Raw genomic sequence first — 21,455 nt, 5'->3', positions numbered from 1 at the left:
GAAATGGCCTATGTAACTGCTTCCGCACTCAGATCCCAACGAACCTGAGTCCGAGACTGTCCTTAACAAGGCAAATGAACTCCTTTATGTTCTTACGAGGTCGAAAAATAGGTCTTACACCTCCTCTTCTCAGGACTCTACCTATTTTGCTGGATGTAGCTACATAAAATGAAAGGAATGCAATCAGTAGCTTATCCCGTAGATATTCAGTATTTTCACGTTTTCTTCCTTCCTTGGAGAATGCTGACTTCATGCCACGTTAACCATTGTTACACGTCAGGTGATTACTTTGGGAATCAAGTGGTCCTCGTCAGAAACAGTTTTGGCTCTGTGTACCAGTGTATTTAAAACTGTTCTCTTCTGGACTGGGAGATGAAAACTCTGGGCGCTAAGATATAAACCAGTGCGCGTCGGCGTGCGGTGCACAGAGTATCTGAGACGTCCTCCCGATTTTCTTTACAACGAAACATTGAGAAGGGGCAGCCTTCCTTCTTTCTCTGTCTCAACAGTGTACTGGGTGTTCGGGAGCATGTTGTTCCTGTGTTCAAGGAAGTGGTCGATAGTTTCTATGGTGTGTGACCAGATCCCAAACGTGTCGTCTACATAACGAAACAACAAAGATGGACGAAGCGGAGCAAAATGTAACGAACGTTCCATAAAAACTTATTCCGCCCGTCATTTCATAAAAATTTACAGACTTGTAAGAAGTACAATGGAATATTACTACCAATAGTTCATTATGACCTTCCCAGTAATTTTTGTAAATAGTGAGATCACATCCAGGTTGACTAAAATATAGTTTGGGCGATTTTTGATTTTCTCAGTGATCACCTGGGAGGCTCTGATGTGATTTTCAAAGCGGCGATCTATCAGAGTCAATAACTTATGTATGTGGCTAGCCTACAGGTAGAAGAATCAATAGCGCTAACACTCTGTACCAATGGAATACTTCCATTGCCCACTTTAGGTACAGCGTGGGAGTTGTAGGAGCTCGAACTCTAAGATTTTCCATCACATCCAACTGTAGACCAGAATTTTTTAGAACGTCCACCGCTTTTCTGCTGTATGACAGAGTTGGGTCCCATTTTAGGCATTTGTAAGTGTCATCCAGCAGCCATTCAAAAACTTTTGGGTAACGTGCATTAAGTCTGGCTGCCCTCGTCCATCTGGAATTTTAACGTTATATTGTCGACACGTTTATAATCTGGCGCAGAATGTGTTGAGCGCATCCTTAAACTCCGAACAGCATGCATCCACGCTACCAGTTCATTGTCGTTTCTCAGAAAGCAGGAAGGCTGCCATTTTTAAATGTTTTATTGTAACGAAAGTCGGATGGGCGTCTCGGCCATTCAGCCAACTGCAAGCAGATGCACACTGGTTGATATCTTAGTGCCCAGAATTTTCACCATCCAGTCCAGAAGAGAGCACTTTTAAATATACAAGTACACAGAGCAAACGTTGTTTGTGACAAGGACTGTTTGGATTCTGGAATTAATCATCTGACTTAGGTTTTCCGAAAGAACTGCTACATTTCACGTGACATGAAGTCAGCATTCTCCATGAAAAGGAAAAGTGGAAAGCTGAACAATCGGGGATGAGCGACGGTTGTATTCCTTCCATTCTGTGGCGCTACATCCAGCAAAATAGGCAGAGGCCGGGGAAGACGACGTGTAAGACCAATTTTGCGACGTATTAAGAAGGTAAAGGAGATGCTACGCTCTGTTAAGGACAGTCTCGGCCGCAGAGTCTCTGGGATTTATAAAATCCCTCGTGGGTGCGGAAGCAATTATATTAAAAGTATTCGCAGTTGCGATTGTGGGCAGCCATCAGCTGTATAATGGAACGACGACAATAAAAATCTATGCCGGTCCTCGACTTGAACTTGGATTTTCCACTTATCATGAGCGGGCACCTTACCAGACATAATTTTTAGTCGCCTTAACCGGCCTTTTTACTGCTGCACCCTGTGTTTTTAATTATCTTTTTTTCCTTTTTTACTCTTTTGTCATTTGCAACTAAATTGTACAACGATGGTTTTCAGTGTTACAAAATACATTATTTCAGTTACGGATCATAGTTCTTACATGATACATCACTTTCCCTAACAGTTCACTTTTATCTATTGACTAAAAATTACAGAGTACAGGTAACTAAGATAGGTAGATCACGTAACTAAGGGGGAGGTACTGAATGGAATTGGGGAGAAGAGGAATTTGTGGCAAAACTTGAATAGAAGAAGGGATCGGTTGGTAGTACATATTCTGAGGCATCAACGAATCAGCAATTTGGTACTGGAGGGCAGTATGGAGGGTAAAAGTCGTAGAGGGAGACCAAGAGATTAATACACAAAGCACACTCAGGATGATGTAGGTTGCAGTAGGTACTTGGAGATGAAGAAGCTTGCTCAGGATAGAGTAGCATGGAGAGCTGCATCAAACCAGTCTCTGAACTGAAGACCACAACAGCAAAATTCCAGTCTCCAGGACGAGACACCCTCTACACTTAGAGAGTCTCATGATTGGCCTTGAATGTGCGACCTGTACTGACAAAATAACCGAAGGCCGCTTGAATCCGACGCACCGTCATTGAAGAGATAGGTAAAATTTGTACGATGCGTGTTGTGCGAGATGCCATATGGATCTTAATAAACTGCGCCGTTTTTAACACGTCTGTTACATGCAATAAATGAATTCAAACGTCAGTCATGATGTTCTGAAGAAGTCGCCGGAAGTTGGTCGCCATGGTGCGACGGATGTGTCGAGTAGAAACTATTCCTAGAAAGCGTAGGGACTCGATGTCCTGAACGGAGCCACACTTTCATCAGGGTGTCCCATTGCAGTGGTCATCGCGCATGATTTGGCGACGTTCAAATGGCTGCCCGCATCGCTCCCGTATTGTTCACTCCACAGTGTTGCCTCTTGGACATCACGTTGCCAACTGTAGTGAAGACGAGGTCGTCTGCGTAGGCGCGCCATTTTAATATGTGTCCCTGTAGGGTGGTCGATGATAAACGACGCTGCAAACTGCACAGTAGCGTTTCTAGTGGGATGGTGTACGTGGGTACGACAACCCTGTCGATCTGACAGTGCGATCGATATTGTTGCTGTCTTGGTATCGCGCTCGGACAGGTGCGCCTTCCAAGGGGCGCCGAGGGAGGGCGAAAATTTTAGCCTTGACGCGTTGAACCTCTACTTGCCGTTCTGGGGATGGTGGGTGCTCCACGAGGTTCGGAGGGTCTTGTAATGAAAGTCTGGCTTGTTTAGGTGCCACAGCATTCGTTCCTAGTCATACTGCACCATAGTACAGCGTGCGTTGGACCCACCACACAAATATGGACGAATGTCGCGTGATGTGTCTTTCGCAGGATTCCAAGGTGATCGTGAGTCGACATCCACATTCCTGTAAGTTTTCACTGAACCCGACTGCGCCATACGGTTTGTCGTTGGGGGTTGATCGTGTACACATAAACACTATGGTCCGATAAAGTCGAAGGCCACCTTTCTACGTTTACGACATCCGAAGCGAGCCAGAAAATTACTTAGACGCGATACAATCGACTCGCTGGGTGGCTATATTAAAATTTGGATATTGATCCTTTCTCGCGAGAACACAGTTGAAATCTTCAGCCTGCCCCGGTGGCCATGCGGTTCTAGGCGCTCAGTCCGGAACCACGCGACTGCTACGGTCGCAAGTTCGAATCTTGCCTCGGACATGGATGTGTGCGATATCCTTAGGGTAGTTAGGTTTAAGTAGTTCTAAGTTCTAGGGGACTGATGACCACAGATGTTAAGTCCCATAGTGCTCAGAGCCATTTGAACCATTTTTTAAATCTTCACCGGTAATTATGTGCTCGTGTCGTCCCAGAAATAGCGGCATGATTGTTTGAGAAAAAGACTATGAACGCTCTCGTCGTTCGTCTGTTCCAGATGGCGCACAGGCATTCACTAGTCTTATCCCGTGCACTGTTTGTGCTGCCCTTTGCGCACGCTGCAAGTAAGTTGCTTCTTCTACGGCAGTGTCGTCGTGCACGATAATGGCTGATCAACTGTGTCGGTTGGAGGCTAGTGTAAAGTATGCAGCGTAACCAAAAAAGTGGAGCCAAGTTTCTCTCCTTAGTTTCTGGATAAGCGCAATGTCAATGCCCGCTGCTTGTAACGTGGCACGTAACAACTAAAGCTTCACGGAGGAACCGATCATATTTAAAGTGATGGTGGCAATTCTGTACGCCTGAATCAGCAGGACGTTGCTGTGCGCGCCAACATTGGTAGGAACGTATGTCGTAGGGTCCTAAGTTTTGCCTGTGTCCTGATAATGGCCGGTTCATCGGGGCGGCCTGTGACATTTGTCCGTCTAGCAGTGTTTCAGGAACAACGTCGTCCGCCCACGAACCGGGGCAGCCACGTCCGGTCAGTGCTGATGCGGGTGAAGTCATTGTCTTCAGGGTGTCCGTGCTGGCGGGGTGGGCAACGCCTCCTTTGTGGTCTGCAGGGAGTTGCTGTCTTTCAGAGCCACACAGTAAAATTTTTAAATTATAGATTGCAGCAATCAGTCGTCCTTTTTAAATTTTATTATGCAGATCTAGATTTAGGGTAGAAACTAGCCATTCTCAGTGGTAAGAATCCAAGAAGTACATAGTCAGATAATGTCATAAAAAGTTACAAGTAATATCTTAAATCATATGGTTCGTATATTACATACCGCTATTGTTTTCGCTCAATGCATGTAATGCCTTTTCATCGGGCTTTACCCACAGTTTATTGAATACTACTGTTTGCGGCAGGCAGGCGGTATGGAGAACACATCAGATGGTTACATGGCGCCATCTACATGAACTATGCATATAGACTTCAAGGGAAGCAAACCACTTCAAATTTGCACGAGAATTACATAAAATGAAACATAAGTAAAATTCTTTACATTGTCGTCCGACTTACTGCATATTTGCCGGCAAATAATGAAATTGGCATGTTCACTCCTTGTGAGATATATGCATTTACGGTATTATTAACAGCAATTCAATATATTGGTTGTTTTGCATTTACAAGGAAAATCGGTTTTAAAGGATAAATAGGTTAGTACACTTTATATCTATAGCGGAATAGCCAAACTGCACCAAACATGCATCTGACTGACGTTTGGCGCCATCTATTAACTATTTAGTTAATATGATGAACAATATACTTACTATGTTTTAATAAAGGGAGATATAACATAAAGACAAAAAGCCATATCAACTAATAGGTGTATACAGCACACACCTTCATGTGTGTTATAAATTTTTAATAAAATTTAAAAAGTTTTACCCATCTTGCGTCATTTGGATGTTTTAAAAAAAGATAACGGACTCACAATGAGTGAACATGGAAATTTTACTACTTGAAGGCAAATATGCAATAAGTCAGATGACAATGTAAAGTATTTTACTTACGTTTAATTTTATGTAATCCTCATACAAATTTGGTTTACTTCTCTTGAAGTTTGTATGTGTAGTTCATGTATATGGCGCCAAGTAACCAACCAATGTCTTCTCTATGCAACCTGCCTTAATCAAACAGTAGTATTGAATGAACTGTGGATATAGACCGATCAACCGGAATTAGATTCATTGAGCGAAAATAATAGTGGTATGTAATATACAAACCATATGAGTTAACCCATTACTTGTAACTTTTTATAACATCATCTGACTATGTACACTCGACAGCAAAAAAAGTGGGTCACGCCTGAATTCCAACGTGTAGGCTGCACCTGAATGTATGCAACCAACATAGCATATCTGTGTTGCACATAGCCGCAACCCTCCACAGTACAGTCGTTGTAAGATACACAATGAGTACCGCTAGAGACTAGTAGACAGCCTGTCCAGATGCAAAGTAACACCATGATAGTACAGAAGAGATCAGACAGTCCTTAACATTTGTAAACTAAACTTAATTACAATAAGTGACATTTCAAACGCTGTGCAACAGCTAATTTTGTCACATAAATCGTTCAGTAATCCTTGGCCACAATTAAATATTTGAGACAGTATGTGGATTTATAATGTTGTATAGCAATTGGAAACAAGTTCTTTCCTGTGTAAAAGGTTTACTCAACACATACTGAACGTCGTTCAAGATTCAATGGGGAGTGGTTTCGCATCAGCTTTGTGTATTACTAAGCAGTGAAAAGAAAACGTGATTAACGACGGCAAGCACTCTACGGAAATCCCAACATTCCTTGATTTGCACCATATGGTGGTGGTGTTTCGGGTTCCGCTGAATAGGTCAGCAGTTCACTACACTCAATGGTGGCTACGCGGGTAGCGGAGGCAGTGTGGCGTGGACTGGGCGGTTTTTTAGGTTAGAAGACCTCGGGAAAGTACGGGATGGGCTGCAATCGCAAAGTGTGCATGGCAAATACAGGACGTGCTTGGATCAAGGAGCAGTCGGAATTGTAGTTGTAAATTATTGTAGTTGTGCTGGGAAAGTCCCTGAGCTTCAAGCGCTAATAGAAAGTACAGAAGCTGAAATCGTTATAGGTACAGAAAGCTGTCTAAAGCCTGAAATAAGTTCTTATGAAAGTTTTACGAAGTCTCAGACGGTGTTCAGGAAAGATAGATTAGACAGAATTGGTGGTAGAGTGTTTGTGTCTGTCAGTAGTGGCTTATCTTCTAGTGACGTCGAAGTAGATTCTCCGTGCGAATTGGTATGGGTCGAGGTTATACTTAACAGCTCCTTCTACCGACTCCCAAACTCCGATGATATAGTTGCTGATCAGTTCAGAGAAAATTTGAGTCTCGTAACAAATAAATACCCCACTCATACGGTTATAGTTGGTGGGGACTTCAACCTTCCCTCGATATGTTGGCAAAATACTTGCTCAAAACCGGTGGTAGGTAGAAAACATCTTTCGAGATTGTCCTAAATGCTTTCTCCGAAAATTAATTCGAGCAGTTAGTCCACGAATCGACGCGAATTGTAAATGGTTGCAAAAACATACTTGGCCTCTTAGCCACAAACAATCCAGAGCTAATAGAGAGCACCATGACTGATACAGTGATTAGTCATGACAAGGTCCTTGTAGCTAGGCTCAATACAGTTTCTTCCAAATCCACCAGAAACATCGCAAAATAATTTTATTTAAAAAAGCGGATAAAGTGTCACTAGAAGCCTTCCTAAGAGACAATCTCCATTCCTTCCGAACTGACTATGCAAATGTAGACGAGATGTGGCTCAAATTCAAAGATGTAGTAGCAAAAGCAATTGAGAGATTCATACCTCATAAATTGGTAAGAGATGGAACTGATCCCCCATGGTACAAAAAAACAGGTCCGAACGCTGTTGCAGAGGCAACGGAAAAAGCATGCGAAGTTCAGAAGAACGCGAAATCCCGAAGATAGGCTAAAATTTACAGACGCGGGAAATTTGGCACGTACTTCAATGCGAGATGCCTTTAATAGGTTCCACAACAAAACATTGTCTCGAAATTTAGTAGAAAATCCGAAGAAATTCTGGTCGTTTGTGAAGTACACAAGTGGCAAGACGCAGTCAATACCTTCGCTGCGCAGTGCCGATGGTCGTGTTACCGACGACTGTGCCGCTAAAGCGGAGTTATTGAACGCAGTTTTCCGAAATTCCTTCACCAGGGAAGACGAATGGAATGTTCCAGAATCTGAAACACGAACAGCTGCTAGCATGAGTTTCTTAGAAGTAGATACCATACAGGTTGCGAAGCAGCTCAAATCGATTGATATGGCCAAGTCTTCAGTTCCAGATGGTATACCGATTAGGTTTCTTTAAGATTACGGTGATAGCATAGCTCCCTACTTAGCACTCATATACAATCGCTCGCTCACCGATAGATCTGTACCTACAGATCGGAAAATTGCGCAGATCGCACCAGTGTTTAAGAAGGGTAGTAGGAGTAATCCATCGAACTACAGACCCATATCATTGACGTCGGTTTGCAGTAGGGTTTTGGAGCATATACCATATTTAAACATTATGAATCACCTCGAAGGGAACAATCTATTGATACGTAATCAGCATGGTTTCAGAAAACATCGTTCTTGTGCAACGCAGCTAGCTCTTTATTTGCACGAAGTAATAGCCACTATCGACAAGGGATCTCAAGTTGATTCCGTATTTCTAGATTTCCAGAAAGCTTTGACGCCGTTCCGCACAAGTGACTTCTAATCAAGCTGCGGAGCTATGGGGTATCGTCTCAGTTGTGCGACTGGATTCGTGATTTCCTGTCATGAAGGTCGCAGTTCGTAGTAATAGACGGCAAATCATCGAGTAAAACTGAAGTGATATCAGGTGTTCCCCAGGGAAGCGTCCTGGGACCTCTACTGTTCCTGATCTATATAAATGACCTGGGTGACAATCTGAGCAGTTCTCTTAGACTGTTAGCAGATGATGCTATAATTTACCGTCTAGTAAGGTCATCCGAAAACCAGTATCAGTTGCAAAGCGATTTAGAAAAGATTGCTGTATGGTGTGGCAGGTGGCAGTTGAGGCTAAATAACGAAACGTGTGAGGTGATCCACATGAGTTCCAAAAGAAATCCGTTGGAATTCGATTACTCGATAAATAGTACAATTCTCAAGGCTGTCAATTCAACTAAGTACCTGGGTGTTAAAATTACAAACAACTTCAATTGGAAAGACCATATAGATAATACTGTGGGGAAGGCGAGCCAAAAGTTGCGTTTCATTGGCAGAACACTTCTAGGGTACTGATGACCTGAGAAATTAAGTCTCATAGGGCACAGAACCATTTTTTGTCATCCTCCTCTTCGTGCGTCTTTTTGGTGACCTTTCTTTGCGGCGATGCGCTTTAGAGTCGGACGACGGAATGCAGTCACGACGTTGAGGAACGAAGACGGCAGTAGGGAGAACGAAGGGCATCGAGAGCCACATCACCTTCGAGTCTGACAGGATCTTCATCCGGCATCTGTATCTCCGGGAAAGCGGCCAGACGCTATTGTAGACGATAGATCTCGTATCGTCCAGTGTCTGCAGGTTATTTAAGTTGCTGTGCAGGCGTCTGTAGGGCGTAGGGTGTCAGTGCCGCCGTATAGGTATGTGGAAGAGATGTCATAGCCGGAATGGAAGATAATCCATAATCCTGCTTAGGAGGCATTCATTCCGGACATAACATTCCTTGACACATCCAGAACAGGTATGTGGCTGCCCACCATATATGACTATTGCCCAGAAACCGGCAAAGAAAAGGTGGGACGTGACATGTTTCTTTAGCTCAATGCGTACTTCCCCAATTCAATTCATAACTGCGTATGTAGTGAAGTGCGTCCATTTTCTGGTGCATGCCCGAGTACTGTTCCGTAAGGGAGCAGGAAAGGAATATGTGGGAAACACTGATAAGGAGAAGTGACAGGATGATAGGACATCTGCTAAGACATGAGGGAATGACTTCCATGGTACTAGAGGGAGCTGTAGAGGGCAAAACAAAAACTAGGTTGCAAGTGCACAGGAAAGGAATTCGTGGCGGGCCGCATCAAACCAGTCAGTAGACTGATGACAAAAAAAAAAAAAGGGAGCAGTCCCGCAATCAAGCATTTCGAAAGGACGTTCGAAGATACGGATCATGCATAAACCCAGGCCACCATGTTCATCAATTAATGGGGCGATGTGACGCTCCGAAAGCCGGTTTGGGGGCCAGCCATCTTTCGTTCGTTCTAAGACCTTGTCGCAAGTTGCGTCGTCTGTCAATTAGACGTAAATCGCCCTACTAACGATGGGCAAGTGTATTTCGATGACATCTTCGAGGGGGTCTTCACTTCACCACGAAGGTATTGTTCGACCGCGAGTGCTTTCGGTTGTGCATATTCGTTCGAAAAGGTAAACTTCAGTGTGGTTTTACGGTAGAAGTTTACCATTTTATCTTGACCGCTGTAAACGAACGCGGCCGGCCGCTGTGGCCGAGCGGTTCCAGGCGCTTCAGTACAGAACAGCGTCGCTGCTACGGTCGTCGGTTCGAATCCTGACTCGGCCATGGATGTGTGTGATGTCCTTAGGTTAGTTACGTTTAAGTAGTTCGAAGTTGTAGGGGACTGATGACCTTAAATGTTAAGTCCCATAGTGCTCAGAGCCATTTCAACCATTTAAATACAAATGCGAGGCACAATCCGCCGCTAGGACGTAAACAGTTGCATCCCCACCGCTACGCCACCGAAGGCGAACTACTATCAGGCTACCCAAGCACGACTCACGGACAGGCTCAAACTTCCGTCAGCCATGTGTCTTAAGTCCGTACTAGAGCACCCATTATCTACATTCCCGTATAGGGGAGACATTGTTAGTTGAAAGTCCCTCGCTCAGTGTCGGCAGATAAACACACTGCAGTGCTTGTGTTATTCCGAAGTACGATGCAATCTTTCTTAAGACATTAAATGTATTCTCACTTGCGAATAAAGACAATCATCAGCTGTATAACGGAATGATGACAATGAAAATTTGTGGCGGATTGTGACTCGAACCCGGATGGAGCTTATCGTCAGCGGCCGCTTTAACACAGGCTATACGGGCATAACTCATGGCCAGACGCAAACTTCTACATGTCGTCAACAATCTGTGTACAGAATGAGATTTTCACTCTGCAGCGGAGTGTGCGCTGATATGAAACTTCCTGGCAGATTAAAACTGTGTGCCCGACCGAGACTCGAACTCGGGACCTTTGCCTTTCGCGGGCAAGTGCTCTACCAACTGAGCTACCGAAGCACGACTCACGTCCGGTACTCACAGCTTTACTTCTGCCAGTATCCGTCTCCTACCTTCCAAACTTTACAGAAGCTCTTCTGCGAAACTTGCAGAACTAGCACTCCTGAAAGAAAGGATATTGCGGAGACATGGCTTAGCCACAGCCTGGGGGATGTTTCCAGAATGAGATTTTCACTCTGCAGCGGAGTGTGCGCTGATATGAAACTTCCTGGCAGATTAAAACTGTGTGCCCGACCGAGACTCGAACTCGGGACCTTTGCCTTTCGCGGGCAAGTGCTCTACCAACTGAGCTACCGAAGCACGACTCACGTCCGGTACTCACAGCTTTACTTCTGCCAGTATCCGTCTCCTACCTTCCAAACTTTACAGAAGCTCTTCTTCGAAACTTTCAGAACTAGCACTCCTGAAAGAAAGGATATTGCGGAGACATGGCTTAGCCACAGCCTGGGGGAGGTTTCCAGAATGAGATTTTCACTCTGCAGCGGAGTGTGCGCTGATATGAAACTTCCTGGCAGATTAAAACTGTGTGCCCGACCGAGACTCGAACTCGGGACCTTTGCCTTTCGCGGGCAAGTGCTCTACCAACTGAGCTACCGAAGCACGACTCACGTCCGGTACTCACAGCTTTACTTCTGCCAGTATCTGTCTCCTACTTTCCAAACTTTACAGAAGCTCTTCTGCGAAACTTGCAGAACTAGCACTCCTGAAAGAAAGGATATTGCGGAGACATGGCTTAGCCACAGCCTGGGGGATGTTTCCAGAATGAGATTTTCACTCTGCAGCGGAGTGTGCGCTGATATGAAACTTCCTGGCAGATTAAAACTGTGTGCCCGACCGAGACTCGAACTCGGGACCTTTGCCTTTCGCGGGCAAGTGCTCTACCAACTGAGCTACCGAAGCACGACTCACGTCCGGTACTCACAGCTTTACTTCTGCCAGTATCCGTCTCCTACCTTCCAAACTTTACAGAAGCTCTTCTGCGAAACTTGCAGAACTAGCACTCCTGAAAGAAAGGATATTGCGGAGACATGGCTTAGCCACAGCCTGGGGGATGTTTCCAGAATGAGATTTTCACTCTGCAGCGGAGTGTGCGCTGATATGAAACTTCCTGGCAGATTAAAACTGTGTGCCCGACCGAGACTCGAACTCGGGACCTTTGCCTTTCGCGGGCAAGTGCTCTACCAACTGAGCTACCGAAGCACGACTCACGTCCGGTACTCACAGCTTTACTTCTGCCAGTATCCGTCTCCTACCTTCCAAACTTTACAGAAGCTCTTCTTCGAAACTTTCAGAACTAGCACTCCTGAAAGAAAGGATATTGCGGAGACATGGCTTAGCCACAGCCTGGGGGAGGTTTCCAGAATGAGATTTTCACTCTGCAGCGGAGTGTGCGCTGATATGAAACTTCCTGGCAGATTAAAACTGTGTGCCCGACCGAGACTCGAACTCGGGACCTTTGCCTTTCGCGGGCAAGTGCTCTACCAACTGAGCTACCGAAGCACGACTCACGTCCGGTACTCACAGCTTTACTTCTGCCAGTATCTGTCTCCTACTTTCCAAACTTTACAGAAGCTCTTCTGCGAAACTTGCAGAACTAGCACTCCTGAAAGAAAGGATATTGCGGAGACATGGCTTAGCCACAGCCTGGGGGATGTTTCCAGAATGAGATTTTCACTCTGCAGCGGAGTGTGCGCTGATATGAAACTTCCTGGCAGATTAAAACTGTGTGCCCGACCGAGACTCGAACTCGGGACCTTTGCCTTTCGCGGGCAAGTGCTCTACCAACTGAGCTACCGAAGCACGACTCACGTCCGGTACTCACAGCTTTACTTCTGCCAGTATCCGTCTCCTACCTTCCAAACTTTACAGAAGCTCTTCTGCGAAACTTGCAGAACTAGCACTCCTGAAAGAAAGGATATTGCGGAGACATGGCTTAGCCACAGCCTGGGGGATGTTTCCAGAATGAGATTTTCACTCTGCAGCGGAGTGTGCGCTGATATGAAACTTCCTGGCAGATTAAAACTGTGTGCCCGACCGAGACTCGACTCGGGACCTTTGCCTTTCGCAGGCAAGTGCTCTACCAACTGAGCTACCGAAGCACGACTCACGTCCGGTACTCACAGCTTTACTTCTGCCAGTATCCGTCTCCTACCTTCCAAACTTTACAGAAGCTCTTCTGCGAAACTTGCAGAACTAGCACTCCAGAAAGAAAGGATATTGCGGAGACATGGCTTAGCCACAGCCTGGGGGATGTTTCCAGAATGAGATTTTCACTCTGCAGCGGAGTGTGCGCTGATATGAAACTTCCTGGCAGATTAAAACTGTGTGCCCGACCGAGACTCGAACTCGGGACCTTTGCCTTTCGCGGGCAAGTGCTCTACCAACTGAGCTACCGAAGCACGACTCACGTCCGGTACTCACAGCTTTACTTCTGCCAGTTGGAAGGTAGGAGACGGATACTGGCAGAAGTAAAGCTGTGAGTACCGGACGTGTCGTGCTTCGGTAGCTCAGTTGGTAGAGCACTTGCCCGCGAAAGGCAAAGGTCCCGAGTTCGAGTCTCGGTCGGGCACACAGTTTTAATCTGCCAGGAAGTTTCATATCAGCGCACACTCCGCTGCAGAGTGAAAATCTCATTCTGGAAACATCCCCCAGGCTGTGGCTAAGCCATGTCTCCGCAATATCCTTTCTTTCAGGAGTGCTAGTTCTGCAAGTTTCGCAGAAGAGCTTCTGTAAAGTTTGGAAGGTAGGAGACGGATACTGGCAGAAGTAAAGCTGTGAGTACCGGACGTGAGTCGTGCTTCGGTAGCTCAGTTGGTAGAGCACTTGCCCGCGAAAGGCAAAGGTCCCGAGTTCGAGTCTCGGTCGGGCACACAGTTTTAATCTGCCAGGAAGTTTCATATCAGCGCACACTCCGCTGCAGAGTGAAAATCTCATTCTGGAAACATCCCCCAGGCTGTGGCTAAGCCATGTCTCCGCAATATCCATTCTTTCAGGAGTGCTAGTTCTGCAAGTTTCGCAGAAGAGCTTCTGTAAAGTTTGGAAGGTAGGAGACGGATACTGGCAGAAGTAAAGCTGTGAGTACCGGTCGTGAGTCGTGCTTCGGTAGCTCAGTTGGTAGAGCACTTGCCCGCGAAAGGCAAAGGTCCCGATTTCGAGTCTCGGTCGGGCACACAGTTTTAATCTGCCAGGAAGTTTCATATCAGCGCACACTCCGCTGCAGAGTGAAAATCTCATTCTGGAAACATCCCCCAGGCTGTGGCTAAGCCATGTCTCCGCAATATCCTTTCTTTCAGGAGTGCTAGTTCTGCAAGTTTCGCAGAAGAGCTTCTGTAAAGTTTGGAAGGTAGGAGACGGATACTGGCAGAAGTAAAGCTGTGAGTACCGGACGTGAGTCGTGCTTCGGTAGCTCAGTTGGTAGAGCACTTGCCCGCGAAAGGCAAAGGTCCCGAGTTCGAGTCTCGGTCGGGCACACAGTTTTAATCTGCCAGGAAGTTTCAATCTGTGTACAGCCTGCACTCGTACATCCATCATGTATGTTACTGTACAGGTGAGACACTTTTACTTGAAAGTCACGTGTCCGCTGTTATTATTTATTTATTTATTTATTTAATTAATTATTGTTCCGTGGGACCAAATTAAGGAGAAGTCTCCACTGTCATGGAACGAGTCAATACATGAAATTATAGCACGATATCAGAAACAGATAAAATGACATATTAAAAAAAACATATTCAGGTGACAAGTCGCAAGTTTAAATGAAGAAAATCAAAAATGTAACACTGGAATTAGCTTAATTTTTTAGCCAGGAGCTCCTCGACAGAATAGAAGGAGTGAGCCATGAGGAAACTCTTCAGTTTAGACTTAAAAGAGTTTGGACTACTGCTAAGACTTTTGAGTTCTTGTGGTAGCTTATTGAAAATGGATGCAGCAGAATACTGCACTCCTTTCTGCACAAGAGTCAAGGAAGTCCATTCCGCATGCGGATTGGATTTCTGCCTAGTATTAACTGAGTGAAAGCTGCTAACTCTCGGGAATAGGCTAATATTGCTAACAAGAAACGACATTAAAGAAAATATATACTGTGAGGGCAATGTCAGAATTCCCAGACTATTGAATAGGGGTCGACAAGAGGTTCTCGAACATATAGCTCGAACAGCCCGTTTTTGAGCCAAAAATACCCTTTTCGAATCCGAAGAATTACCCCAAAAAATAATACCATACGACATAAGCGTATGAAAAATGTGAAGTAGACTACTTTCCGTTTGAAGTGTCACTTATTTCAGATACTGTTCTAATGGTAAATAAAGCAGCATTTAGTTTCTGAACAAGATCCTGGACATGGGCTTTCCACAACAGCGTACTATCTATCAGAACGCCTAGGGACTTGAACTGCTCCGTTTCGCTTATAATAGGCCCATTCTGTTCGATCAAACTATCGGTTCTTGTTGAATTGTGAGTTATAAACTGTATAAACTGAGTCTTACTGTGATTTAGCATCAAATTATTTTCCACAAGCCACGAACTTATTTCATGAACTACACTATTTGATAGTGTTTCAGTATTACACACAAGATCCTTCACTACCAAACTGGTGTCATCAGCAAACAGAAATATTTTTGAATCACCTGTAATACTAGAAGGACTATCATTTATATAAATAAGAAACAGCAGTGGCCCCAGCACCGACCCTTGGGGAATGCCCCACTTAACAGTGCCTCATTGGGACTGAACATCACTACCACTCTCAATATTGCGGAGAATTACCTTCTGCTTTCTGTTCTTAAAGTAAGAGGCGAACCAATTGTAAGCTACTCCCCTTACTCCATAATGGTCCAACTTCTGCAGTAATATTTTGTAGTCAACACAGTCAAAAGCCTTTGTTAAATCAAAGAAAACACTTAACGTTCGCAACCTTTTATTTAATCCGTCCAAAACCTCACAGAGATAAGATAATACAGCATTTTCAGTTGTTAAACCATTTCTAAAACCAAACTGAACATTTGACAGCAAATTATGTGAATTTAAGTGTTCCAGTAACCTTGTATATACAAGCTTCTCGATAACTTTAGCAAACACCGATGGCATACAAATAGGTCTATAATTGTCAATATTAACCCCTCTCCCTTCTTATAAAGTGGCTTCACTACCGAGTACTTTAATCGGTCAGGAAACCGGCCACTCCTAAAGGAAAAGTTACGGATATGGCTAAGTACTGGGCTAACATACATAGAACAATACTTCAGTATTCTGCTAGATACCCCGTCATATCCATGAGAGTTCTTGGTCTTTAGTGACTTAATTATTAACTCAATCTCCCTCTTGTCAGTATCATGGAGGAGCATTTCAGGTAACAGTCTCGGAACACTTTTTTCTAAGACCGCTATATTATTCCCTGTTGGGACTAGGTTTCCATTTAGTTCACCTGCTATATTCAGAAAGTGATTATTAAATACTGTACATATATGCGACTTATCAGTAACACGGACATTCCCACTACGCACTGATTCTATATCCTCGACCTGTCTCTGCAGACCAGCCACTTCGTTTACGACTGACCAGATGGCTTTAATTTTATCCTGAGACTTAGCTATTCTATCTGCATACCACATACTTTTTTCCTTCCTAATAAAAGTTTTAAGCACCTTACAATACTGTTTGTAATGGGCTGCTGCATTTAGATTCTGACTATTTCTAACGTTTTTATATAACTGCCACTTTGTTCTACAAGATATTCTTATCCCTCTAGTCAGCCACCCAGGCCGCCTGTTTGTGCTACTACCCTGTTTTGTACGTTCTAACGGAAAGCAACTTTCAAAGAGAACGAGAAAAGTCTTGAGAAAAGCATTATATTTATCGTCTACTGTATCAGCACTGTACACATCTTGTTTAGAGTTAAAATTTGTGCATCATGAGCTGAAAGGCCATTCACCTTTTTGCTAACAGAATGCCCTTCTAGTAATGAGGAATGAACAAAAATGTTGTCTATGGTTGTTCTACTGTTCCCTTGCACTCTCGTTGGAGAGAATACGGTTTGCATAAGATTATATGAATTAAGGAGGTCTACCAGCATCCTCTTCCTTGCACAATCACTTATACAATTAATATTGAAGTCACCACACATAACTAACTTTTTGTATTAACTATAAAGTGAACCAAGAACCTCCTCTAGCTTTAGCAAAAATGTTGTGAAATCGGAGTCTGGGGATCTATAAATAACAACAGTTAGAAGTTTAGATCCATTAAATTTAACCACACCTGCTCAACATTCAAACACCTTTTCAGTGGAGTACTTTGAAACATCAATTGACTCAAATGGGATGTCGTGTTTCACATACATGGCTACTCCCCCACACCGAAAAGAGCTCCTAGAAAAAATGTCAGCCAACCTGTATCCTGGTAAAGGAAGCCTCTGTATTATCTCTTATTTAAGAAGTGTTCAGATATACCAATAATTTCAGAGTCAACTAACTTTATCTCTAATACCTTGTATATTTTGATGAAATTCCCTCATTACTCTGATACCTAAGCTTTGTCAAAAGTGGTTCCTTTGTTAGAAAGACTTCCCTTAAGAAGGAATACCTATCAGCTGACTTCAATCTAAAAAAAGGTGCAGCTCTAACTCCCACTACTGCAGAAATTTTGCCATGAGTGATCCCACCACCCCCACCTATGCTAACCTCCCCTTCCCATACCTGTTGAGGTGCAGGCCATGCCTAGTGAAACCCGTCCTGCTGATAGACTCCACCGACACCACTGAAATGTGACTCATGCTTTCTGTGATCAGCGCACCTCCAAGTCTCATGTTATATATATATATATATATATATATATATATATATATATATATATATATATATATATATATAATGTGATCGCTCTACGCTTGTTGATACCAATGCCTACCAATTTTAAATGTATATTACAGAACTGAGGATGGTCACTAAGTGACCGAAAGACCATTTTGCGGACAATAAAACAAAAAAATACGACCAATGCTGTTTCTCCTTCCAAGAAAATATATGGTTGAAACCATAGTGCTAATATTCTGCTCCCTGCAACGTGACTTTCGTGGGAAGCTGAAACTCTTAGAAGAGATGCGAGATGTAGCTCTTTCCAAAAAGAATTTTCACTCTGCAGCGAAGTGTGGGATGCTGTCAGATAAAAACTGCGTGCCGAACAAGGGCTCGAACCCGGAACCTTTGCCAGAATGTATGCAGGAAAACTTGGGTAAAGTTTGGAAGGTAGGGGCAGGACAACTGACCTATGTAAAGTCATTAGTGCAATGAGTCGAGCTTGGGTAGCTTAGTTGTCAGAGTACATGCCCCCAGAATGCGAGGTGGTAGGCTTGTGTCTCGGACCGACAAACTGTTTTAATGTGCCAGCAAGTTACATGTATTTTTCCAACTGAATTACGTGCTGTTAGTAGCTAAGATACAGCTATTTGTTAGTGTCCCCTCTGTTACAACTTCAATTTGCACCATGCTAAATAAGCAGATAACAGCAGAGGGTAGCAGCTTTTCCGGGATACTATTTGATTGGCCCATCGACGTCTGCTGCGCATGGGTAAAACAGGAGGTGTGACATTGAAGAGGGGTTGTTGATAAATAACGAAACCAACAGCCGGCTGGAAAGGCCGTGCGGTTCTAGGTGCTTCAGTTTGTAACCGCGTGACCGCTAAGGTCGCAGGTTTGAATCCTACCTCGGGCATGGATGTTTGTGATGACCTTATGTTAGTTAGGTTTAAGTAGTTCTACGTTCTAGGGGACTAATGACCTCAGACGTTAAGTCTAATAGTTCTCAGAACCATTTGAACCAACAACAAATACTTTTAAAACACTTTCATTTCAGAGCCATAGCCGGCTTTGGCCATTCTTATCCATCTGAGGTTGACTAACGTTTCCAGTTATACAGCATCATGTAATCAGCTCCAGCAGTGCATAAGAATGTTTGATTATTTGTTTCGAAGTTAAAAACATCGTAATTGGACTGGGTTTATTCAGATATGAGGTGAAATAGTTGAATGCACTTACATACTTTCCAGTGGACGCCGCTTCGTCTTGCCGTGGTTCCTATTCGCCTCCTGCACAATTAACCAACTGTGGCATTAGAAAGAGCACACACGTTTAAAACAAATCACTGTGGCACGTGAAGCAAACTTCGTTCACGTCAGTGTGGGCTTCACACATGCTCACTCGATCTTCACTGTATGCTTTTATCTGCATAGCAAAGGCATTCACTAAGCAAAGGTGTAACATATCTAAACTAAGAAAAGAAAATATGTTGGTGGTACAACACTTAAGAACAGAGCAAGATTTATTTGGAGGCAGAAATTACTGTGTAAGGACTACAACAAGTTAGTTTAAGTTTGAGTTTTTTTTCCTTTTTAAAAAAAAGAACAACGCAAATGGCTGTGTAAATTTTAACGAAGAACTACAAAGCCACCAGGTTATAGTTTATACATATAGCTACACAGACATATCTATGTTATGTGCAGAACTTTTGAATGATCATTTGAGTTTATGAGTTAGTTGACGAAAATATGAAATTAAAAATGTGCATGGGAGGGGGGAGGGAGTATGTTAGGAGAGTTGTTCAATTTTAGAGTCTGGATTTAATTAAAGGTATTTTGAAAGTTGTTAAAGAAACCTGAAAAAAGGTTGTCTTAGAGTTGTTACATAAGAAGTTCTGTCTTCGAGTACAAGCTTTTTCTTTCTTTAGCGTTTTGCACCTCAATATGTTTTATTTCCTTGGTTTAGATCGTTTCTCAGTACGAAATGAGTTAGATCTTCGTTTGGTGGATGCTCTTTGCTTTGTAGATGAAAAACATCGAGTGAAGATGGAATGAGCCTGTGTGAAGCCCACAATGACAAGAAGAAAGTTATGGAATGTGTTTTACGTGCCAGATTGATTTGCTTCACATGTATGTGCTGTTTACGATGCAACAGGTTTTACATTGTCGTAGAACACATTGTCCTGGAGCACATGTTAGTGTAATCAACTATTCCACCTCACACCTAAATAAACACAGTCCTATTGGGACGTTTTTGCCATCGAAGTAAAACGTAAGTCGCACTATGTATTGAAACATTCTTATCCTGTGCTGGAGCTGACGAAAAGCTGATGTTGAAAACATATACGTAACTGGAAACGTTAGACTCCCGAAGATGGTCATGTGTGCCTGAAATCGGTCAAGATTCTCAAATAAAAGCCACAGAGTACACAATATGATCCAATCTGGATAAAACAACATAGAGGAGGGAGTTGTTGTGTATTGGGTTATTATAAGGAAAGTGCAGCTATCCATTCAAGTTTAGTGACGGCTGTAATTAGTGTATGGTAGAGAAAATTGTTAGACATTCCAGTGCATTAATAGAAATATTTCCACATGTAACGCAAGTGCAGAAATGGTCAAATAAATGAGAAAAGCGTAATTCTGATTGTATTATCAACCGCCACTTACACAGTTTGTTCAATATGAGCATCGGACACGCCGACGAGACGCTGTAGTACGACAAGTCTAGACTTGGTGGCAAAAACTGGAACTAGTTTCTTCCTCAGCATAAATCGGCTCCACAGCAATTTATTAACACATGCACACTACTGGCCATTAAAATTGCTACACAAAGAAGAAATGCAGATGATAATCGGGTATTCATTAGACAAATGTATTATACTAGAACTGTCATGTGATTACATTTTCACGCACGTTGGGTGCATAGATGCTGAGAATTCAGTACCCAGAACAACCACCTCTGGCCGTAATGGTTCAAATGCCTCTGAGCACTATGGGACTTAATACCTGCGGTCATCAGTCCCCTAGAACTTAGAACTAGTTAACTATAACTAACCTAGGAACATCACACACATCCATGCTCGAGGCAGGATTCCAACCTGCGACCGTAGCGACCGCGCGGTTACAGACTGAAGCGCCTAGAACTGTTCTGTCACAACGACCGGCTCTGGCCGTAATAACGGCCTCGATACGCCTGGGCATTGAGTCAGAGCTTGGATGGCGTGTGCAGGTACAGCTGCCCATGCAGCTTCAACATGATACCACAGTTCATCAAGAGTAGTGGCTGACGTATTGTGACGAGCCAGTTGCGCAGCCACCATTGACCAGACTTTTTCAATTGGTGAGAGATCTGGAGAATGTGCTGGTGAGGGCAACAGTCGAACATTTTCCGTATCCAGAAAGGCCCGTACAGGACCTGCAACATGCCGTCGTGCATTATCCTGCTGAAATGTAGGGTTTCGCAGGGATCGAATGAAGGGTAGAGCCACAGGTCGTAACACATCTGAAATGTAACGTCCACTGTTCAAAGTTCCGTCAATGCTACCTAGAGGTGACCGAGACGTGTATGCAATGGTACCCCATACCATCATGGCGGATGATAAGCCAGTATGGCGATGAGGAATACACGCTTCCAATGTGCGTTCACCTCGATGTCGCCCAACACCGATACGACCTTCATGGTGCTGTAAACGGAACCTGGATTCATCCAAAAAGAAAAATGACTTTTTGCCATCGTGCACCCAGGTTCGTCGTTGAGTACACCATCGAAGGTGCTCCTGTCTGTGATGCAGCGTCTAGGGTAACCGCAGCCACGGCCTCCGATGTGATAGTCCATGCTGCTGCAAACGTCGTCGAACTGTTCGTGCAGATGGTTGTTGTTTTGCAAACGTCCCCATCTGCTGACTCAGGGATCGAGACGTAGATGCACGATCCGTTACA

General features: G+C 44.0%; 11 non-coding genes across 11 annotated transcripts; 3 read left to right on the top strand and 8 right to left on the bottom strand.

The window, feature by feature from the left end:
• Positions 1-10,649: 10,649 nt before the first annotated feature.
• Positions 10,650-10,724, bottom strand: Trnas-cga (transfer RNA serine (anticodon CGA)). The gene has a single exon. It is a non-coding gene; the product is annotated as a tRNA-Ser (tRNA).
• A 225-nt stretch (positions 10,725-10,949) lies between these two features.
• Trnas-cga (transfer RNA serine (anticodon CGA)) lies at positions 10,950-11,024 on the bottom strand. Its single transcript has one exon. It is a non-coding gene; the product is annotated as a tRNA-Ser (tRNA).
• A 225-nt stretch (positions 11,025-11,249) lies between these two features.
• On the bottom strand, positions 11,250-11,324 carry Trnas-cga (transfer RNA serine (anticodon CGA)). Its single transcript has one exon. It is a non-coding gene; the product is annotated as a tRNA-Ser (tRNA).
• A 225-nt stretch (positions 11,325-11,549) lies between these two features.
• Positions 11,550-11,624, bottom strand: Trnas-cga (transfer RNA serine (anticodon CGA)). The gene has a single exon. It is a non-coding gene; the product is annotated as a tRNA-Ser (tRNA).
• A 225-nt stretch (positions 11,625-11,849) lies between these two features.
• Trnas-cga (transfer RNA serine (anticodon CGA)) lies at positions 11,850-11,924 on the bottom strand. The gene has a single exon. It is a non-coding gene; the product is annotated as a tRNA-Ser (tRNA).
• A 225-nt stretch (positions 11,925-12,149) lies between these two features.
• Positions 12,150-12,224, bottom strand: Trnas-cga (transfer RNA serine (anticodon CGA)). The gene has a single exon. It is a non-coding gene; the product is annotated as a tRNA-Ser (tRNA).
• Positions 12,225-12,449: 225 nt separating this feature from the next.
• Positions 12,450-12,524, bottom strand: Trnas-cga (transfer RNA serine (anticodon CGA)). The gene has a single exon. It is a non-coding gene; the product is annotated as a tRNA-Ser (tRNA).
• A 524-nt stretch (positions 12,525-13,048) lies between these two features.
• On the bottom strand, positions 13,049-13,123 carry Trnas-cga (transfer RNA serine (anticodon CGA)). The gene has a single exon. It is a non-coding gene; the product is annotated as a tRNA-Ser (tRNA).
• Positions 13,124-13,218: 95 nt separating this feature from the next.
• On the top strand, positions 13,219-13,293 carry Trnas-cga (transfer RNA serine (anticodon CGA)). The gene has a single exon. It is a non-coding gene; the product is annotated as a tRNA-Ser (tRNA).
• A 225-nt stretch (positions 13,294-13,518) lies between these two features.
• Positions 13,519-13,593, top strand: Trnas-cga (transfer RNA serine (anticodon CGA)). The gene has a single exon. It is a non-coding gene; the product is annotated as a tRNA-Ser (tRNA).
• A 525-nt stretch (positions 13,594-14,118) lies between these two features.
• Trnas-cga (transfer RNA serine (anticodon CGA)) lies at positions 14,119-14,193 on the top strand. Its single transcript has one exon. It is a non-coding gene; the product is annotated as a tRNA-Ser (tRNA).
• The last annotated feature ends 7,262 nt before the right edge of the window (positions 14,194-21,455 follow it).

The sequence above is a fragment of the Schistocerca gregaria genome, chromosome 4, assembly GCF_023897955.1.
Source record: "Schistocerca gregaria isolate iqSchGreg1 chromosome 4, iqSchGreg1.2, whole genome shotgun sequence".
NCBI lineage: Eukaryota > Metazoa > Arthropoda > Insecta > Orthoptera > Acrididae > Schistocerca > Schistocerca gregaria.
Note: the sequence above shows the minus strand (reverse complement) of the source record. Positions and strands in the feature narration are given on the sequence as shown.